Source organism: Fukomys damarensis, unplaced genomic scaffold (assembly GCF_012274545.1).
Source record: "Fukomys damarensis isolate Sample0158 unplaced genomic scaffold, DMR_v1.0_HiC HiC_scaffold_38, whole genome shotgun sequence".
NCBI lineage: Eukaryota > Metazoa > Chordata > Mammalia > Rodentia > Bathyergidae > Fukomys > Fukomys damarensis.
This window is the reverse complement of record NW_022900950.1, coordinates 74,151,079-74,167,412: the sequence shown is the minus strand read 5'-3', so window position 1 is coordinate 74,167,412 and position 16,334 is coordinate 74,151,079. Positions and strand designations below refer to the sequence as shown.

At 33.4% G+C, this 16,334-nt stretch overlaps 1 protein-coding gene and 1 long non-coding RNA gene across 6 annotated transcripts in view; one reads left to right on the top strand and one right to left on the bottom strand.

The window, feature by feature from the left end:
* Fbxw7 (F-box and WD repeat domain containing 7) overlaps positions 1–16,334 on the top strand; it is a 173,095-nt gene that overhangs the window by 38,325 nt on the left and 118,436 nt on the right. For 2 of the 3 annotated variants that reach the window (XM_010627918.3, XM_010627916.3), the window contains exons 2-3: positions 3,683–3,750; positions 5,489–5,536. The gene's annotated coding sequence lies outside the window, so the exon portion shown is untranslated. The remainder of the gene's footprint in view (positions 1–3,682; positions 3,751–5,488; positions 5,537–16,334) is intronic. The other variant, XM_010627917.3, reaches the window with a different exon arrangement.
* The window catches only part of LOC117284596, a 46,357-nt gene that overhangs the window by 24,483 nt on the left and 5,540 nt on the right, over positions 1–16,334 (bottom strand). The window contains exon 1 of one of the 3 annotated variants that reach the window (XR_004515687.1): positions 9,641–9,753. The exons of the other annotated variants lie outside the window; for them this stretch is intronic. This is a non-coding gene — a long non-coding RNA (uncharacterized LOC117284596). Of the gene's footprint in view, positions 1–9,640; positions 9,754–16,334 lie in introns of those variants that run through there. 3 annotated transcript variants of the gene reach the window in all.

Below are 16,334 nucleotides of genomic sequence, written 5' to 3'. Positions count from 1 at the left end.
TTGGGGAATAGAATTAAAATTCAGTGGTTGTACTACAATAAATGACTTACATGAGACTTCATTGTAAGTAATAGGATGGTAGTGAAAGATATAAGTCACAGGTGTCAGAAGAAGTACTTTTTAAAAATTGGTGATAACAGGAATTTAGAAATTTTTTAAGGTTTGTGGAAATGTCAAAAACAGTGAGGGAATAACTGTAAATGTGAGATTGTGTAGAAATACAGATAAGTTGTATTGAGACTTTGTACTATTTTGACAGCTAGAACAAATCAGATGTTTTGAAAGTATCATGAGTTTACTTTTTACTTTGCGTGCGTGTAGTGTCTGTGAGAATGTCCTCAGAAAGCTGAAGGAATTCTTTAAAATTGAGGCACTAAAATTGAGCATTCTTTATAGATTTGTAGAATTGAGCCAGATGCTTGAGAGTAAATATTGAATTCTGTGCTTTCTTTGTTAAGGAAATAGAAATGCAGTGTGAGATTTATAATTTTAAGTAAAAATTTATGTCTTTTACTAAAAGTATTTATGGCATGAATTAGGGATTTTTTTGCGTGTGGTTTTGTTTGTTTCTTTTTTCAGTTTTGAGAGATTGAACTCAGGGTCTTCATACTCAGCTACATCCCAGCCCTTTACACCTTTTACAGTTTTATCTTGAGACAATTTTGAGATGGTTTTCTTGCCTCAGCCACCTAGAGTACTGGGATTGCCGACATGCTCCACCGTGCTGGGCTATGGTGTATAATTTTTAAAAGACACCTGAGGTGGGAATTGCCAGGCAGTCGTGTGTACAAATACACTGGTGGGATGGAGCAGGAGGTTGTGGGATTTCATTATGCTACTTAGTGTCCTGTAAGTTAAAACTTAGGAAATATTTCAGGAATTTTCTATTTATTATTTTTAGACTGTGCTCAGCTGCAGGTAACTGAAACTGTGGAGAGCATAACTGAGGAGGTGGGTGGGGGTGGGGATTTCACTACTTAGAATGCTTAGCTACCTGAGTACCTGCCTTTTTATATCTTTATCAGTCTAGCTCCGAAATTAGAATTGAAAACAAAAATAACAATCTTAAACAAATGAATTATGAACAACATTTAAAGATGTTCGATTAAATTCTATTGGTTTTTTTGGGGGGGGTACCGGGGATTGATAAATTCTATTGGTTTTAACGTGAAAGTTTTAATATCTGCATAAAAACTATATACCTTTATGGGTATACATGCATATGTGATACTGTGTAATGTAAACATTGTATAATTTTTGAATCAGGATAAGCCTATCTACCTCTTTTGAGACACTTCTCATTTCTTTGTGATGGGTATATTCAAAATCCTTTCTTCTAGCTTTATTGAGAAATAGTCGCCTTATTATGTAATACAACACCAGAACTTATTTTTTCCTGTCTTATTGTAACTTAGAACCTTTAAAAATGTTAGATGATTAAATACCAGAATGTACATGGTTATTATAGTTGGTGCCACGCCTGAATTCATTATAACTCTTTTAGGGAAGACTGATTTGTTTATGTCCTTAAGAGTCCTCTCAGAGGCAATCTTTAGAATTGCTATAAATCACAAAATTGGATAAGTAGCCTTAATAAACCCATACGTGGTTCTGTGGGCCCTTTATTTAGATTTGGGGTGGAATCTGTTGTCTTGAGTTAATTTGGTCAGTTTCCTTTTGTCTTCAAAGTTGCCCTAAACTATGACCCTATCCTATATTATTTGTCTTTTTTTTTCTTTTTTTGAGAAATTTGACCTTATATACAGTAAATTGATCTTTCTTAAGAACATAACAAACTTCTCATAAAGAAGGTGTGCCCTTTTTGTTTCAGGTGCCTCCTACATTAACACTTTTGTTCATAACAAAGGATATCCATTTCGGCCACTTTAAGTTTTAAAGCTATTCTTGGTGAAAATTTTCCAATTTTTAAATTCTTAAATTTTATTTATGTGTTGATTGAGTTATTGATTGAGTGATTGTACTGGGCATTGAAACCAAGGAACACTGAACTATATATATCCCTGGATCTTTTTAAATTTTGCTAAATTGAGCTCCTCCTGCCTCAGCCTCCCAAGTAGCTAGTATCATAGATATGTTCACCATGCTCAATACAAGATACGGATCTTAAAGAAGCATTTCCTTCTTGAAAGGAGTACAAGGTGAGTTTGAAATCCAGCCTGGGAGTACAAAGTAAGACCCTGTCTCATACAGAACAAAAAATAGGTTTTGATGCTGTGCCTGCCTGGCAGGTGCAAGGTCCTGAGTTTAATTCCTGGACCCCCCCCCCAAAAAAAAAAGATTTTGTGAAAGTGTTTAATGTACCTTGTGCCCATCTTCATCCTGTTTGGGTAGTTGATGATCTTCAGGCAGAAACTCACCATTCCTCCTGATTTCAAGTTTCCAAGTTAGGAAAGGAGATGTGTGACATGTTGAAGTCTTACAGCCAGTATAATGCAAGATTCAGGAAGAATCTTGTATTTGTTTGATAGGTCTTCCCAAATGCTCTTTGTCCCTTTAGAAGGATACTGCTCTGCTGAGAAATGTAAATTCCTCAGCCTCTGGGAATTGTTAAGGGTCCTGAGTTATCAGGGTCTGTGTTGTCCTCTTTCCCCTAAATTTTGCTTGCATCCACCACTACCAACAACAATAACACAGTATCTCAAGACAAATAGGTTGCTGTAATAATAAGGCAGGTATTCTTACTTAGGTCTGTTAAAGTTTTCACCTCTAATCGAATAATGTTTAAGTTAGAGAAAGGAATAGAAGTTGGTTAGTGAAAAAAACCAATGACTAGCTAAATATAATGGAGAAGTGTTTAAAGAGAAATAGGTCTGTGTTTGTATTTTCATTAAAGAAAGGTACCATATAAGTATTAATAAAAAATTTTTATATATAAGAATATTTATTTGTAAGGCTTTTTTTCAGCATGTTCTAGTTTTCTTTAATAGGTACTGATTTTAAAAATCTAAAATTTTCTAAATAATAAGGCCCAGTAATTTGCTTTACAGATTTTGTGAATGCCTGGCTTGCACATCTGTTTGCTTTTGAGATCAGTGTCAAAGTTCAGTATTAATGCTTTTAAAATATGCATGCAAAATTACTAATGTGTCCATTTAACTTGAGCCTGGTTAGGACAAACTTGGGCAGAATTTTATAAAAAGTGTTCTTTACCATTGTAGGTTGTGCATCTTTAGGTGACAATCTTATGCTGTATCTGAAATGATTGCATATTCAGATTTTGGTTTTTTGGGTTAGAGTGCTCAAGTGGGAGTGACAGTATCTGAAAAACCATGAATTCTGAAGCCCTTCTGGTCCCAGCCATTTCAGATAAGGGGTCCCTAAGCAGTGATCAGAAATCATGAGGAATCCTTTGTGGTAAAATCTAGACCAACACTGAAACTACTCTTCAACTTTAAAATGACCAGTCATATTTAAATTACGTTTATGTAGTCAATAGAAATAAAATAGAATGTGTTGTTAGGAGATTTCAGATTTTTCAAATTAGTCACTTATTAGTATCATGGCCTAAACTTATTTTATTGAGAAGTACTTTTTTGGATTTTTTAAATAAAATAAACTTTAAAAATTGAAGTTTACATACAGAAAAGTATAGATAAATTTTTCTATGTTGATGTACTTTTACAAAGTGAATACACTTTCACACCTTTTAACCCCAACCTAGATCAAGATACCAACTTCTCAGAAGCCTCCTTGTATCCTGTCCCAGTCTATAATGGCTTCACAAGAAAGGTAAACCACTCTTCTAACAACCACAGATAAGTTTGGTTTGTTGTTGAATTTTATAAAAATTTGTAGTGTAGTATGTGCTGTTTTGTCTCAGCTTCTTTGATACAGCATTGAATTTTTGATATTTGTCATATTTTGTTTGTAGCATTGGTTTTTATTTTCATTTTCCACTATAGATCAGGATTCCATGTATGAAATATGTAGTTTATTTCTTCTTTCCACTTATCGATACATGTTTAGATTGTCTATCATTTGGGGCTCTTAACCCATAAAGTTGTGATAATTCTTGTATATACCTTTTGATGCACATATGTACATGTTTCTGCTGAGTGTATGCTTGAGGGATGGTACTGCTTAATCATTGGGAATATGTATTTTCAAGTTTAGTAGATACTTCCAGTTTCTTGTTCTTTTTTTTGTTACTGGGAATCGAACTTGGGCCCGTGTGCTTGCGAGGCAGGTGGCGGCACCACTAAGCTAAATCTTTGGCCCTTCTTATTCTTTTTATACCATTATACAATTCTGCTTCCAGCATATGAGGATGCCAGTTACTGTACATCTGTTTTGTATGCACTTGGTACTATCTGGTTTTTAGATAAAAATTAGTTGTTTTGGTGGAATATAGTCTCTCTTTGAAGTGTTAGTTGATATTTTCTTAATAGTGATAGTGAGTGCCTTTTCTAATGATCTTTTTAAGTTTTATTTGAGTCTTAGGCTGTCTTAAAAATAGGACTTTTGAAATATTTTTGTCATTTAAAATATATTTTGGGAATGAGTCCTTTGATATACATTGGGGTCTTTTTTTTTTTTTTTTTGTACTAGGAATAGAACTTGGGTCCCTGTGCTTGCAAAGCAGGTGCCAGAACTACTGAGCTAAATCTCTGGCCCTGATGTACATTGTTAATAGTTTCTTCTTCACATTTAAAAAAGAATACTTCTTAATTGTAAGGAAATCCAATTTGTTTTGTTTTCCTGTGTACTGTGTTTGAGTGTTTTAATAAAATAAGCTTTGAAAAATAGCAGTTTACATACAGAAAAGTACTATATAGATGAATTTTTCTGTGTTGATGTACTTTTATAAAGTGAACACAAAGTTGAATTTGCCCAACTCAAAAGTTGTGATATTTTCTTGTCATCTTATTGAAACTTTATTTTTAATAATTTTATGTTTAGGTCTCAAATATACCTTTCCTTTTCCTCTTTGCTATGGCCTGAAATGAATAATGTGGATAATATTAATTTGATTGATTTTGATTTTGGTGAAAGTAGTCACAGAAAATCTGTTGGTTTGTTTTAGTCATAAGAAAGCATTATTGTTTTATTTTTATGTGTAGTTTAACATTTCTGCTAGGGTAAGATAGATATTCTGGTGATTTGTTGAAAGGAATTTTTAAACAGCTTTATTTTACAACTCTGGGAGAGGCGGGTTTTTGTTTTTTTTATAATAGGTTCTCCCTTACTTGCTGTGTTTTGATTTTGAAGAGTCATAACGGTGGTTTGAAAACATGGAGTTGTATAGTCACATGCAGCTACTATAAGCAGATGATTTAGTTACTAAAAGGTAAAAAGTGATTAGAAAAAAATATGTTCTCATTCAAGTCTTCTGTAAAGCTAGCATATATTTTGAATTTGAAGTGTTATGCTTAACCTTCCTATTAAACAGAATTCTTAGGTAGATTTTTATAGAATAGGTATAACTTTGAAGCTGAAAATTATATCTTATTTATTTTTTATTATTTAGGGAATCTCAGCCATCAGGAAGATTTTTCAAAGGCTCTCTAAATAATTGGTAAGTACTTAACTCCCTGTTAAATACTTTGCATTTAGTTAAATTTATATATTGTATGAATGACATTTACAATAATATAAATTACAGCTATAAATTATATTGCACTTAAGTTTTGCTTGAGTAATGATTAAATTTCTTCATTGTACCTATTTTGATCCCCTTTGAATCTTTTCTATACATTTTTTCCAGAAAATTCTTTCTCTGTGCAGCCTAAGTAGTAAGAGTTCAAGGGCAGTATTTTTAATGGGTAGGAATGGTACAACTTAATGAACAAAGCAGGAATTTCCTAGATAAGTTTTTGTAGTCATTCTCTACTCATTGCCAAATCTTATACAGATTTCTTTTGTTATCCGTTGCCTGACTGCTGCTTGTGTTAGGTGCTGTTCGCTGCAGCGTGCCAACCATTATTGCGGTCACGCTCTGTGCTGTTTTCCATCCAGATGACCCTAATTTCGTTGTTCAAAGATTAAAATATGAAAAGACATCTTTGGTTAAGAATTCTGTAAGCTTATGAATTCATTAGATGAAGCATTATTTTTTTATTTTTGCATAAAGGTAGGTGACTTACTCTCAGAGTGTGTCTTACTTCAACTACATACTGTTTTAGATTTATATACTGTAGGCCGGGAATTTAGCTCAGTGGTTCTGCTGCCTGCCTTGCAAGCACAAGGATCCGAGTTTGATCCCTGGTACCAAAACAAACGAACAAAAAATCATTTATATAGATTTATATACTGTAGATTTATGTGCTGATTTATGTGCTGTAGTGATTATAGAGTTACAACGATGCTTTGGTTAATCATGGTAGATTTTAAAGTGATTAAATATACTTCAAAAATGGGAGGAATGTGCTGAGATATTAGATAATTAAGTGTCATAATAAAACTTGTGATGTTTTTTAATGTCAAAAAGGACTTCTGAGATAAATATATTTATTTGATTAGCTAAAGGGGATTTTGTAGATCTGTAAAGAAATAGTTAATGATAGGCACTGGTTTCTCTTAGTACACTTTTTAAGTAGTTTAGAACAATAACTATTCTATAATAATCATAGTGGATGCTTAAATATTCAGCAGTTATTCTAATGTGTTTAACATACATTTATAGTAAATATAGCATTTTAAGGAGAAAATGCTGTTTGCAAAGATCTAAACATGTTTCTACTACATTAAATGTGGTAATTGATTTCTGGATATGTAGTGAGTAGAAAAGAGTAACTTACTGTTATTTTTCCCTGTTGATGCATATATTTGAGTTAGAGTAAACCAGTAGTTTTTGCACTATATGTACTCATGATGTATATTTCATCTTGCAAATTTATTTATTTTATTGACAGTTTTATTGAGATACAGTTTACATATCAGAAAATTAATTTTTTTTTTTGTGGTTTTTTGAGGCAGGGTCTCACTATGTAGTTGAGACTGACCTGAAACTCACTATGTAACCCAGGCTGGTCTCGAACTCGCAGCGATCCTCCTGCCTCAGCCTCCCAAGTGCTGGGGATTACAGGCGTGCGCCACCACGCCTGGCCAGAAAATTCATCCTTAAGTGTTGAGTCATATTTCAGTATATTCAGGCTTGTGGACTCATAGCTTCTATTTAATGCTTTCATTATACCCTTCCCTTTCCCTCACCTCCCAGCCCTAGGTGACACTAACAGTCTTCTGTTTGTATTGTGTGCCTGTCTGTGCACTTTATTATAAAATGACCTGTGTCTCGTTTCTTTCACTTAGCACAGTATTTCAAGTTGTAGAATAGTTGATAGTATTTCATTCAGTTTTATGACTGAATAGTATTCTGTTATGCACTGCATTTCATTTATCCATTCATCATTTGATGTATTGTATCTACTTTATTTTTGGCCATTAGGCATGCTTGCACAGTAAAAATTGTTGTATAAATTTTCATGAAGGCATATTTTCATTTCTTTAATGAACATGGATAAAAGTTGAATTGCCAAGGAATGTAGTCCTTTTTTTTGTGTAACACCTTGAAGAACTGTCAAGCTGACTGTACCAGCGGTATATACAATCCCACTACTAATTGTGTGAAGTGGTACATCATTGTGGTTTTGATTTTTATTTCCATGACTGATAAGCATTATTTCATGTGCTTACCATTTTTCTGTCTGTATATAAGTCTTTTGTCCAGTTTAAAACTGAATTGTCTTTTAAATCTTGAATGGTAAGCATTCTTTACATAGCATACTATGTAAAGATCAGAGTCATGATTTGCAAATATTTTCTCCTGTTCTGTGGATTGTCTCCACTTTCTTGATGGTGTTCTTTGAGGCACAGAAGTTTTAAATTTTAATGAATTTAGTTTGTCTGTTTTTTTTTTGTTGTTGTTGTTGCTTGTTTTTTGGTGTTATATTGTACATTTATTTTAAATAAATATTCGTTTGATAGTCTCAGCCTATGACAAGGTTTTTAATTATCAAAGGACTATTAAAAAACATTGCATTTCCTGTGTTTGACAGACAAAGCTCAAAGGAAGCAATTCTTGTATTTGTGCTTCAGTTCCTCAGCTAATTGTTTCTACCCAAACCTTATGCTTGATCCCATGTATTACAGTGAAAAAAATTATTTGTGTGTGTTGTTTATTGATATCAGTCTTGTGAATTCATGTTTGATATTATTTTTAATTGAAGAGGGAAAGGGCTATCTTTGATAGTTTAATTTATCATGGCAGCTATTGTATATTTGATTTCATACCTTAACAAACCATTGCTTTTTTTTAAAGTATATGTGTAAGCAAAAATATTTCAGTGTTTTTGTAATCTTACAAATATGTAAGAATTTCCTCTGCTTCATCAAGTATGTCTTTTTAATTCATATATAACTAGTTTATATGAAGTGACTTTTGCTCTTTAAAGAGAGTTAAATCACACAAGATTTGTGTTTATTTCTTTTCTGAGTACACTTCTCAACTTGCATGGGGCAAGGATGGTCAAAAGCTGACTTTGGGTTTCAGAACAGAACATGCAGCTGACAGAGGAGTTAGGATTTGGTAGAGAAACCTGAAAACAGAAGATGTGAACAGCTAGGAAGAAACAGCTAGAATGTGAAAGAACGAGGCAAAATCACTTGTAGCACACTGCAAAAGAAGCATAGTTTGCAGTTTGAGTTTAGGCAAGCCTATCAGAACCATGCACAATCAGAAGCAGAAAGCCCTTTGAATGAATATAACAAAATCTATTGTTGCAGTATATTATTTACAATGTCCTTTTTAAAAAAAAAATGGAAATATGACCCATTTTCAGATAAGGGAAAATTAAATCAATAGAAGATAACCTGCTTGAGTAGGAATAGATACCAGAATTTGCAAACACCTTAAAATAACTATATATAATCAGAAGAATTTCTAAGGAATCCTGTGCTGAAAGGATAACATAAAAATAGCCTTAATAAAGTAAATGGCTGAAAAGATACCATAAAGAAGAAGTGAAAGAGAATTTTATGGTTGAGAAAATCAGTATCTGGAATGAAAGTCAATTAGATAAGCAAAACAGCTTTTTAGAGGTGACAAAATAGTTAACTTGTGAATAGATTAATAAAAAAATATCAGTCTAAAGGACAAAGAGGAGAAAGAGTGGAGAGAAATGAACAGTTTGTGAGACCTTTGAGGTAATAACTAGTTTAAATATGCATTTAAATGAAGAATAAATAACGGAGCAGAATAAATAATGGCTTGAAAACCCCTATATCACGGAAAACATCAACTTAACTTTAAGGCAGGGTAAATACATAAAAACACATGTAGGCACATAAGTGGATGGGAGGCTAGAAGACATGGAAATAGTAATTCATAGAGGTGAAAAGTAAAAGCTATTGAGTAAGAATTCTATACCCAGCAAAAATTGAAGGTAAATTAAAGATATGTTTAAATAAACCCAAAAGTGGGATTTTTTTTCAGCATCTGACCCCCATTACAGGCAGTTTCAAAGGTGATTCTTCAGTTTGTAGAGAAGTGGCACTAGATGGCCAGGGGTGTCCATAGGAAGGAGCCAATATCAGAACCAATAAATATGTAACTCCAAGAATTTTTATGATTATAAAAAACTTTTTTTCCTTATTTGAAAACAGCTGACAAAGCAAAACTTACCTATTGTTGAGTTCATACTGCATATGTGGAAACAGTAGTGCAAAATTGGATTATTTCTTTCCGACTCATTTGCCATTTCCAGGGCCATTGTCAGGCATCTCCCATGCATTTATTGTCCATTTGAGGTATCTTTTAAGATTTTGAGAAGTGACATTTGCAAGATATACTATGACGTTCACATTAAACTATTTAGTTTTCTAATTTGTGAGTGTGGTTAATTTTTCCTTTAGCTTATCTTTCAGTTTTTCTGTTATTTGTGGTAGTCTTTTTCACTTTTTAAAATGTAGTAAAATGAAATTTGTTGTTTTTACTATTTTAGATGTACAATTCAGTGGCACTAATTACTTATAAAATGTTGTGCACTTATCTCCATCATTTGTAAAATCTTTCCATTATTTTAAATAAAAACTCTGTGGTCAGAAATCCAAAATTCCCAATTCCCAAAATTTCCTAGTAATTTCTTTTTGTTTTTTGTTTTTTGGTACTAGGATCAAATTCTGGACCTTGCTCTTGCAAGGCACGTGGCAGAACCACTGAGCTAAAGCCCTGGCCTCCTACTAATTTCTAATCTCTTTGTCTATATGAATGTCTAAATAGTTCATTGTCTAAATATGTCATGTAAGTGGAACCATGTAATACCTTGTCTAATGAGGTTGAATTCTAGTGGTAGTAGAAAAGATTGAAAAGGAAAACAATGACTGAATTATATATGGCCTGGAAAGGCTATGGTAAGGAATTTAGATTTTCATCCTAATTTTTTGGGTCCCTTGCTGGAGAGTTTTTTACACATTTAAGTTGGTGGTTAGCCTTTTGATTGTGTTCATCTGGAGACCTAGGCCTCTTTCATTCTTTAGTTCTACCATGCCATTGTATTTTATTCTCATGTTTTCCCTGATATTTCAGAAAAGGGAGATAACTAAGAACGGTCCTTAAAGAACCCAACCCAAAAGGACATGTATTACTTGTAAAACTCATTCTTCTTTTTGAGAATTATATGGAATTCTTTGGCAGCCCTATCCTCAGCTTCAGTCTTATTACTGTGGAAGGTGAAAATGAATTTGGTTTAATTTAGTGTCTCTACTGCATTAATACTTGTCTATTAGGACATAAAATATGACTTGCTCTAGCTTGTATATAGTATTCTGTAATAAGGGTGTACTACTATAGTATTTAATCATTCTCTCATTAAACATTTGTCATTTTGAAGTACTTGGTATTATGCTTGCAGTAAGGAACCTTGTTACCTCTCCATGAATGTTAGGGTACCGGGTACCTAACAAAAAGTAGAATTGCACCATAGTAAGGATAAACATTAAGCAGAAAATAATAAATATTCATTTCACTATCCCCCTTACTAACATTTGATGTTATTTTTGTTAATACATACTGAAAAATATTTTCTCATTGGTTTGATTTGTTTGTGTTTCTGTCTGTGTCTTCTGTGAATTGCCTAGTCCCCATTATTTCTACTAAAATTGTTAAGTTAAAAAATTAATCTGGTTAGTATTTAATCCTTTGGCTCTTACACATAATTTAAAAAGTTTCCCAGTTAAAAATTATGATATTTATTATATTTTTTCTGTATTGTTTGAGCATAGATACTAAAATTTTTGAAATCCTAAACATTATATTACTCATTTCCTAACTGTTCTTTGGAAGTTACACAATTTTTATTATTTTTTTAGGAGCAGTATTTTTATTAGTACATGTTTGCAGTTCATGTAGTTTATTTACAGTTGCCTTGGGAATGGTCACATGTCCATACCACGGCTTTTTTTTTTCTATTTCCCCTTCCCTCCTCTTCTCTTCCTTCCTCATCCAATTTCCTTATCCCATTTTCATTCTTGTTGATATTATTAATCCTAGCTCATATTATAGCATGTAATGTTTCATTAATTGAGGTTATTAGGTTCCTGAATATGGTATATCTTTATGCTGCATATTTCCTTCCTCCTTATCCCTCATTCTTGTTCTCTTGCTCCACTTTCCTACTGTAAGAGATCCAGCCCCTTCTCCTGTTCTATCCATCCTTTATTATTCTTTGTTTATACTTTGTCTCACTCAAATGAGAGCTATAATATGCTATGTAAGTTTGTGTGTCTGGTTTACTTCACTCAACGTATTTTCCAGGTACGTGCATTTTGCTACAAATGTATCAAATTTGTCATTCTTTTTAGCTGAGTAGTATTCCATTATATATAGATATCACATTTTATTTATCTAGTTGTCTATTGATGGGTCTACAGGCTGTTTCCAGGGTTTAGCTGTTACGAATTGTGCTGTTATAAACATTGGTATGCATGTATTGCTGTAGTATGACTTCAGCTCTTCGTACAGTTTTTTTTTTTTGGGGGGGTACCAGGGATCAAACTCAGGTCCTTGCGCTTGTGAGGCAGGCAACGGAACCACTGAGCTAAATCCCTGGCCCTTTCATACAGTTTTTATAAAGTATTTTAGATTTTAAAAATTTAATGTTTAATTTTTATTATTTTTTTCTTTCATTTAAGAAATTCCTCAGTTGATAGAATAGTATTATGAACACCAGTATACTTTTAATTTAGACTCACCAGTTAATGTTTTGTAAATTTTAAAACTCTTAATATTTGTTTTCATGGCTCCTTTATTTACTTATATACTACATCTCTGTATGTTTCTATTTATATCTACATTTATCTGTAAAACCTTTATAAAATAATTAAGAATTTAAGCTGTAGCTATCCTGATAGTTCACTGAAAAGTATTAAGCTTATGACATAAGATTATTTCCTACATGAAACCACAATGTAGTAAATCCCCAGCACAGACCCCCCCCCCCCTTTTGTGCTAGGAATTGAACCCAGGGCCTCATACATGGCAGGCAAGTCTCCTTCACTGACCTTCAGCCTCAGCCCCACTACCTTTTTATACCTTTGAAAATAGCCTGAGTTTGACAAAATAATAATACTGTTTACTTTCAATTTTCGGTAATTTTTTCCTAAACTCTTTTATAATCCTTAGCCAGTGTCTGCTCTACCTCCCCAGTCTAGGACCCAGTCAGGATCACTCATTGTAGTTGGCTATCACGATTTTCTAATTTGAGTCTTAAACATTTCTTCACCTTTATTTTGTATTTTATGATGTTGATGGTTTGAAGATTTCAGCTAGTTCCTTTACAGAAAATCCTAGGTTTACAGTTTTTTGTATTTCCTTATGATGGTATTCAAGGAAAATATTTTTTGGCGAAAGTTAAAGATTGCACCATGAGTGTTATCACATTAGGAGACAGATAAAATGAGTTTGGCTTATTATTTTTGATGTTAAATTTGATCTTTTGCTCAAAGTGGAAATAGATGGATTTCTCCACACTAAAGATACTTTTTGTCATTTATATATCATCTGAGGGTGACACTTTGAAGCCCTGTGAATATACTATGTTCCACCAAATTATCATCCAATCATTTTATCACCTATGGCTGGTTCTTGCTTGCATCACTTAGTACTCTGAGTTGTAATATTTAGTGTACTAAAAGTACTAATTAAAAACACTCATGTGGTACTTAAAACTTTAAACATTACACTATTAGTGTTTTTACTTGTTAAGATAGCTTTTGTGGAGCACAACATATATACTGTTTTTTATAGTATAACATGTAGACCATAAGATATTACATGTATTAAGAAACAAATCTTGCAGGATATTTATTTTTGAGATAAATTAACTTAAAAAGAGGAGTGCTTTATTTTGGCTCATGGTTTTCAGAGGTTTCAGTTCATAGTCAGTTGGTTCCATTAAGTTTTGGGTCTGTGGTGAAGGAGAACATTGTGGCAAGAAGTGTGTGGTGAAGTGAAGTCATTCAGTTCATGACAGCCATGAGGCAAAAAAGGAAAGGAGGCATGGATCCAAGTAGCCACTTCAAGGGCATGCCTCCAGTGAACTAACTACTGAACCCCACCTCCTGAAGGTTCCACCAACTCCTAATCATGCCACTGGTAGGCAACCAAACCTTCAACAAGCTTTTGAGAGCACTGTAGATTTAAACTATAGCAACATGCATACCTGTGATAACGTTTAATTTATAAATTAAGCATAGTAATTATTAAAGAGATTAACAATAATTTAACTAAAGATTTAGCAACCTGAGCACATAATGTTTTCTTCCCTTTTAACTTAAAGGAACCATTTTACAACTTTTCTTTGATGTATCTGAATTGCCATTGTCACTACTTTTGGACTTTGCTTCCATTATTAAGTAAAGTAAGAGTTACTTGGGCACTAGCAGTGGGAAAGTAATACTTTGACAGTCCATTGGATAACCAAGATGCTTACTGAGTGACTAATGGGTGAGTAGTATATAGTGTGCATACTTTGGACAAAAGAAAGGATTCATTTCCTGGGTGGGCCAGGGTGAGACTGAGATTTCTTCATGCTACTCAGAGCAGTGTGCAATTTGAAACTTATTAATTATTTATTTTTGGAATTTTCAGAGTGTGGTTGACCACTGCAGACCAAGGGAGGAGGGTGTGTTGCTGTACTTATTCGCCTCAAAGAGGTGGTTTAATTGCACGATATGATTTACTACCAGAAGCTAGCATAGAAATGGGCTCCTTTTATTGGGTCCCTTTGATTGGAAAAGTGGGAATGCTGATGGTTTTGAAAATAGGATGCTAATGTCATATTTTATTTATACACTGAACTAGTTGTACTGTTTTTGGCTAATAACTTAGATGACAGAGAATACCACTTTCCTAGTCATGACTAGGGCTCCTTACCCCTCCCCCTTATTGGGGCCATTTTATTATCTTGAAGTGAATAAACAGAAATAAACTACACCCTAATTTCCACAGGTTATACAATCTCATTTGGGAAACATTGTAATTGTGGCTGTCCAGCTGTGTTAGTTCTACCTTGGTTTGGCTTTCAGCTGTCCTACAAAGCAGAAAAGATTGAATTGCTTATCTGTCTCTCATGTGCTCAAACTTCGCTTTTTGGTCTATACATAGAAGTGGTAAACTGAACAAAGCTGGGTTGGTTCACCATAAAATGCTCACTTGCTTGCTTGCTCGTTTGCTCCCTCTTTCCCCCCCTCCCTTCATTTTTTTGCATAGCTTCTTGTTATATCCATCTTGCAAACCATTCTTCCCAGTTACAAATACGTTCATTCTTAATAGTACTGATTTAAAAGGAATTTAATTCTCTGAAGGAAGTGATGGGACATAGGTAGTAATCCAGCTTGATAAAATTATGCTCTTAGTTTTGGTTGAGCAACTGGTGTGACTTGCCTAATTTACTATTGCTTACTGCGAAGTGTATGTTCTAGAGCCCAGATGTGTTCACTGGTTAATAGAGTTTCTGTTCTGTGCTAGATCATCTGGGTTATTCTTTGTAGTTGCTACAGCATTTCTGTTTCTTGAGAATTAAGAATGTGAAAAGGTGACTGAAAAATGTATTAGATTCTTCTCTTAGAAGGTGAAAATAGATTTGCCTCCTTACCAGTTGTTTATTTTTGACCAGTTTGTCAATCTGCTTAGGAAATATATTTTAAACATCAAAATACAAGTTTCTAGAACTTTCTTTCTTGTAGAGGCAGAGTAAAAAAAAAAAAAAAAAAAAAAAAAAAAAAAAAAATCCACTGGCACTGAGTACCATTTGGTTTATCTTTTATCCAGAATTCTTCTTTTTTTATCAAAACTGCATTATCACAGTAATCTTTTACTTTTTAAATGTATTTTAGATTTCTTACTTAATTTGTCTCCAGATTATTAGTATTCTACTGGAGAAATACATTTCAGATTTTAATTTCTTTGCTTCATTTCCATCTTCTAATTTTGGAATTTAAAATAGTTCTGTTGAGATACAGTTAATTCGGAATTTGATGAGTTTTGACATACATATGTGCTCCTGAGTCCATCACTATATTTAAGGTGATGAATGTATGTATTACCTCTAAAAGCCTCTTCTTAACTTTGTAAAGCTACCCTACCATGTAAGGCAACTCCAGTTTGCTTATCGTCAGTGTAAGTTGGTTTGTATTTTGTAGAATGTTACATAAGTAGAATCATATAATGTATGTTCTTTTTCATGTTGTTTAATAAATTTGAGATTCTTCCATATGTTTGGGTGAACTTTCAGAACTTTGTTCCTTTTTAATGTGCAATAATAATTCCAATTTAATTTTTCTTCTCTTCTTCTTTTTGCTTGATCACAATTTTTTTTTTAACCTGTTTCCATTTACCTTCGCTGCATTGGGTTGTTAGTGGTTTTGGGCTGTTACCAGTGAAGCTGCCCCAGACATTTACGTGGCATTTGCTCTCACAACCCCTGAGTGGAATGGCTGTGTCATATACATATAGTAGGTATGTATTTGTGTTTATTGCAATTTTGCCAAGCTTTTCAAAATGGTTGTACCAGCGCTGCTGGCAGCGTATGAGTTTTGGGTTGCTCCATATCCTCGGAGCACTTGGTGTGTGGTATTTTGGTTTTGTTTTAGGGGACATGTGATGTCCTCTCACTGTGGTATTGATTTGCATTTTCCTAACGAATAATGATGTAACAGCTTTGCCTGAGTTTGTTTGCCATTCATATGTCCGCTTTAACTGAAGCATTTTCTCACATCTTTTGCTTAATATTTTTGGATTGTTTATCTTATTACTGAGTTGAGTTTTATGTATTCTATTTGTAAGCCCTTTTGATAACTATTTGCAGGGTTTTCCCAGT